Here is a 6000-nt window from a genome sequence, read left to right as displayed (position 1 = left end):
TCTTAACTAGTAAATTGTGCACGCTCCGCGGTCTAGAAAACATTTAGGTGTGTTTAGTGTATAGATGGGTCCACAAATCGTGGATGGTAGAAAGATATGATAGAGCCACTGCCATTTCACATGGAAGAAAAGCCCTTCCAATCCCTGAAAGATTTCTAAAGATCTCACAGAAAGAAATAAGGTCGTGAATCCATAACACCACCCGACTGTATCCTTAGGCTTGTCTGCAGTGGGAAAAAATGGAGCTAGTCATCAACAAAAAAGCAAGACCATTCCTCATATAGGATTGCTATTCCAACCTAAGAACTGAAAATTGTCATGGTGCCATGGATGAAGAATACAACAGTACAAACATTATTACTATATGCATGATTAGAGATGGCAACGGGTACCCGAAACCCGAAACCCGATGGGTTTTTACCCCATTAGGGTATGGGTTTGGGTCAATTTTCATACCCATGGGTTTGTTAATGGGCATAAATGTATACCCGGCGGGTTCATGGGTACGGGTTTGTTCCTATAGTACCCAAACCCGTGAACCCATGGGTTTTTTAAACCCGACCAAACCTAGTGCAGATTGTCATTTTATTTTATAAATAAACAACAAACTTGTTATCTACCTATTTACTTCCTAATATTTATCAAATAGTGAATGTATAAGTAGTTGGTGATAGTGTTGCTTGCTTGCTATTATAGTTATTATTCGCGTTATATATGTGGTGGATGTATAATTTAGTGCAAGGTAACTTGATTATACAACTTATTATTTGTATTTAATTCTCTGTACTAATATTTTTTATACCAAATCATGAACTTGTTGTTCATTACATAAATTTTGGACCATGATCTCATTAATCATTACGATACTTATTGATTATAAAAAGAATAAGCATATTGGAGATAAAAACCCGCGGGTAACCCGATGGGTACGGGTTTGGGCAAAATTTCAAACCCGTCATGGGTACGGGTTTTTTAATGGGTGTAAATATTTTTCACGGGTACGGGTTTGGGATAGCAAAACCCGACGGGTTTGTACCCGTTGCCATCTCTATGCATGATATAGCAACAAACAATGTCGTATAAAGTGTAGTTATTTAATTTGCCAGAGATCACTTCACTCAAATGCAAAATGTAGAGGTAGCAATGTATATGCGCACACGCATAATGGAGACAAGGTTGTAACTACAACTGTATTTTCACTATTTGTAATGCTAGTTGTAAATATTGTAAATTGAAAGTAGCGCAAACCAATTATGATTCAGTTCTAATAAATAGACTGTAAAACTTGATGGCTTGATATACTATTAAAATTTGTACAGGTAAGCGTAAATATTTCATTATGTCCTAGTTACTGAATTAACTTTGACACCCAATTTATATATGTAATGAAATAAAACTCATGATCAAACCTTTTTCATCAGAATTGTAGGTCCTTCCTTTTTATATTATCACTGATGGACTCCTTATATAGTTGATCAGGTCATAAATTTTGCTTGCTGTAGAACATTCATGACTGGATAAAAACAAAACACAAAGTGTACATGTAGATAACCCCAATTTATCTAATTTGTGAGACATAAAGCTTACTGGACAAAGGACACTGAATACTAAAACAAATATGATGTGGTAACTGCAATTCTTGTTCTATATGTACAGTAATGCATACAGTGGGATCTTGCAGCTCGAAAATTTGAAGAAAAGACAAATTTGCTGTTTGTGGAGTTCAACAAGTGTCCTCTAATTACTGTATTGACTGAGCTTATTTCAAGTAAAGTATATTCAAGCCCTACTACACTCTCTATGTTTTCTCTGTTCATCATTCGGATGTCTAAGATCCTGTGCCTGAATTTACTAAAACGGTGCCAACTATTTATGTTCCACTCAACTACAAAAAATCATTACATGTATAATGACCAAAACAAAAGTATAATAGACTTATAATCCTTATAGAAGGACGGTTGGATTTACCCTCTCATAAATTTGTTCTAGGTCTTCATTTTTTCGGAGGCTTATGACTTTGAAGATCTTGAATCTATGGTTGAAGAAATAGGCAGAGCATTTGAGACAAAGGTGCTAATATGTAGCTATAGATGGGCAAAGGCGAGATCATAATGCCATGTCCAAAAAAAAATACAGGAATCATGTAGCAAGAGAAGAGAATTATTTTTGTTACCCTAATCTGTCCAGCAAGTCCAACATTCAGTCTGATTCCCTCCAACATATAATATTTAGAATGATAGGCGCACATTTTATTGGAGCATACACTCTATGCAGAGTCAAACAAAAATGACAGGCCATTAAGACAGACTAGTTCTAAGACATACCACATGAATAAGGATTATCCAAAATACTGTTCAAATTGCCTAAGTCATCGGCGGCGATACGTCAGTACTTGGAACTTGATTGTTGACAGCGTAGGAACGGAAGAACAGGGCAGAACTAACCCTCGCAGCAATCCATTAGAGCGAGCTTCCTTACCAACAAGAGGAGAAATGTAGCTGAGCCTGTGTGGATCTACACTTCTGGGGGAGGCCGCAGGGCGACGCGACATCGGTAGAGGACGAGGGATCAGCTGACTGCGACGTTCCTTACCTTTTAGCCTATTAGCAGCCTTGCTGTTTGGGGATAGTATCTACGAACAAAAAGGTCTCATGTAATGCCATAATTTAATATGAAAGATCCAAAAAGTAGCATGGATAATTATTCGTTTTCACCTCTTTTATTTTCTTGTCTTGTATGAAGACAACATCAATCTCAGCATGATCAATGATGTAGTTAACATCTCCTGCACCCGTTTGACATGGAAATGTATTCTCTGAATTCCTAAAGTATTACATTGGATTTCTTATTAAAAGAGTGTGTGGTCCCATATATTTTATTATTTGATCTGAAACATTATATGACGTGGGCCTACTATTTAATGGCCTCCCAATCACCTACAGTATCATATAGTGGGGACACATATTAGACTATAGCCATTGCAAGCCTGCAAGATTTAATTGTGGATCAGCACATTTTATTTAGAAAAGATCCGATGGGGAGAGTTAAAATCCATACAAGTCGGTGGCAGTTTACCTGCATCACCACTATCCACAGAAGACAATTTTCTCCATAGTTTCTGACCCGGGAACCCCTGGTACAGTATGAACCAAACAAAGAAGCAGCATTTTGTCTGGTCCATCTGAATGTTGTAGGATCTCTACAAAATACGAAGAGACCAATTCACAGATAACAGGAAAAGGGGTCTATTTTACATAGCTGGAGAGGAAATTTCGCTTACGCCCTGTTTGGATCATTGGAATTGAATTCCATTCTAATAATAGTAATTTAGGCATATATCAATTAAGCCAATTTGGTTTTATGCAAAATATATTTTTATACTATTATTAGCAAGATGTCGAAGATAGTTATGTGCTACATTTTTACTATAGATGAGTGAGACGAAGAGCGTCATGTAAGTTACGGAGTAGAAACAAAATCTACTAATGCATAAAATTATTTCCCATCCAACCCCATGAATTTGAGATGGGCTTATATATGAACTCTGGAAAGTGGTGGAATGTCAAATTCCAAACTAAATAAGTTACTTTATTGAGTGAATTCCAATTCCTCTAAAATGAAGGGATCCAAACGCCCAGTTAAGTTTATGCTCTTGTTGGCTGCACTCCCGGCTATTGCAAAGCAATACAGCTTGCAGCACCTCATCATAGATCTCCTTGAATGATTTCCACAACTAGGGCTCTAGCTAGAAAACCAAAACATAGCGGGTTTTACCAGTCATATAGATGGAAATTGTAGACTCATGTCTAGGTTTAGTTCATAAAGCTTCGATCCAAGCAACTCAATATCTAATCTGTTTGCAAGAAACCATTTAAAACATATTTAAGTGCAAATTGAATTAACAAGGAATAAAATACAGACCTCAAATCTTGTCCTAGAAATTGTGAGGCTGGATGATTCCTAGGTTCAGCTCCAGCAAGCAAGGGATGGATTCGCAGGCGCTTAAGCTGTTTGCCATGGGCATGCGGGGAAAGACTGGGTGGGGAAGAACGCTATCATGAGCAATACTTGCCACCATTCGTCAGATCGACCTAGACCGCTTGTCAACGGCCTATGAAATACGACCCCATTGACCACAAGCCTGCTCGCGTTTCCTAGCCGACGACTCACGGCCCCCTCGTCCTCCCCACTCACTCGCGCATCGCCGTCCTGGATGGGTTGGTCACCGTCAAGATTGGCGCGGGGGCGGACGTCAGGCCGGGTCGCCACCGACATGGATCTCGGCTACGGGCGCCGGGTGAAGAAGCAAAATTAATTTGGCTAGCAAAATCTTAGGGGTGGTTGTTTTTTTACGATGGTGCACGTGGCAGTTTCAATCAGCGTGTGTTTCGCACGGGAATGGGAATATGTTCCGTGCATTTTTTCTATATAACGGATAAAAAACAAGCGTTAATATATGTGTGGATCTATTGGTGCGTCTAGTCAACCGGTTGGATCGGTTGGATCGGGGTGGCCAGGGCTTTCTCTAAGGGCTAGTTTGAGAACACCGTTTTTCTAAGGGATTCCAATTTTCCTAAGATAAATTAGTTTATTTTTCCTTAAAAAAATTGGAATCCCTTGAAAAACGGTGTTCCCAAACTAACTCTATTATTAGACGATGCAAAAATCACATCTGGATCGACTCTTTGGCATCGGTAGCATGTTAGTAGATCTAAAATTGGCTCTTGCGGTTAACATCGATAGGACACCTATCAAGCCCGTATTGACTCACCCCCTCGCTTTCCTCTTTGAAATTGATATGTACTCGGACCCAGGCGCAATCTCCAACTAATAAATTGCGATCATCTGGGGCGCACTTTACCCACGGGGTCATTAGAAAATCTCATTTTCGAAATGTTAGGCTTCGGTAGACAAACCGTGCTCTCAAATCCATGGCGACAAAAGGATCAAGCACCCTGAGTCAAGTCTTCAGCCTGAAGGTGAGTACTCTGGCCCTGAATCTGAGCTAGCCCTAAGGGTGGTAATGGATTGTGATCCATATGGTTCTTCACAAAATGTCAAGGCCCTAAATAAATTATAGTTCAAAAATGACTAGAAATAAAGCCCGATCCTAATCCGACTTGATCCTTAAATCTTATAGTGCAAAATTTACAGCCCATTGTCAGCCCTAGCTAGCCCTGAGTTCTCTTGTTGATACCCCTTTTCGTCCAAAAATAGGGTAGTGATATCTTATTCCCTTATTCGGCGAACTCAAAATATTTTATTTTAGTATCCCCAATCACTAGAGAGTAGCTCTAAAACAATCTCTGCTGAGGCCAATTAGATCCCTTTTCTAGCCTAAAATCCTTATTTGAGTTAATGGACCGACCATCTTAGGGCTTGGCCTAACTAGGGATGGCAGCGAGTTGGATTTTGTTCGAGTATAATAATATCCGACCCGAAATTGTACCCGTGACTTATACAAATATCCATATCCACCAAGCCAATTGTGCAAGAAATTGTACCCGTACCCGTGCCCATTGGGAATCCACCGGGTATCGGGTATCCAGTGGATATGTTATTGTAGACTAAATAACATTCAACCAATGTTCTAATAAATGCATAAAATATTTTGGTTTTCATCTAAGCACCAGTGCAACACGATAATAACAATATTTCGCTACACGTCCATACATTATCTCAACTCATAATTATCACATCCAATAGATTTAAATTCGGGTACAAAGAATAAAAGCTTAATGGGTTTATGACACTTGATAGTTATAACATTGTCAATGTCTCATTGGTCTCTAGTACATTATAGTTGACTGTTAACACAACACAAATTAATATTCATTAATCAACAACACATGTGACATGATAAATTGATAAATAAAAAAGCATGCAACAACTAGCACCAGCAGCCTGTGACATGGTGTATAGTAGCAGCACTACAGCAGCATGCCGCCAGCACCAGCAGTCCATGGTCGTGCATGTGCCTATGGTGAAGTGGCCGTGCAT

General features: G+C 39.1%; 1 long non-coding RNA gene across 1 annotated transcript; it reads right to left on the bottom strand.

Annotated features, from left to right (window-relative positions):
- Positions 1-993: 993 nt before the first annotated feature.
- Positions 994-4310, bottom strand: LOC103652865 (uncharacterized). Its single transcript, XR_002269006.1, has 4 exons — positions 3922-4310; positions 3076-3199; positions 2715-2986; positions 994-2632 (listed from the first exon to the last, which is right to left on the bottom strand). It is a non-coding gene; the product is annotated as an uncharacterized lncRNA (long non-coding RNA).
- Positions 4311-6000: the final 1690 nt, after the last annotated feature.

The sequence above is a fragment of the Zea mays genome, chromosome 4, assembly GCF_902167145.1.
Source record: "Zea mays cultivar B73 chromosome 4, Zm-B73-REFERENCE-NAM-5.0, whole genome shotgun sequence".
Taxonomy (NCBI): domain Eukaryota; kingdom Viridiplantae; phylum Streptophyta; class Magnoliopsida; order Poales; family Poaceae; genus Zea; species Zea mays.
Note: the sequence above shows the minus strand (reverse complement) of the source record. Positions and strands in the feature narration are given on the sequence as shown.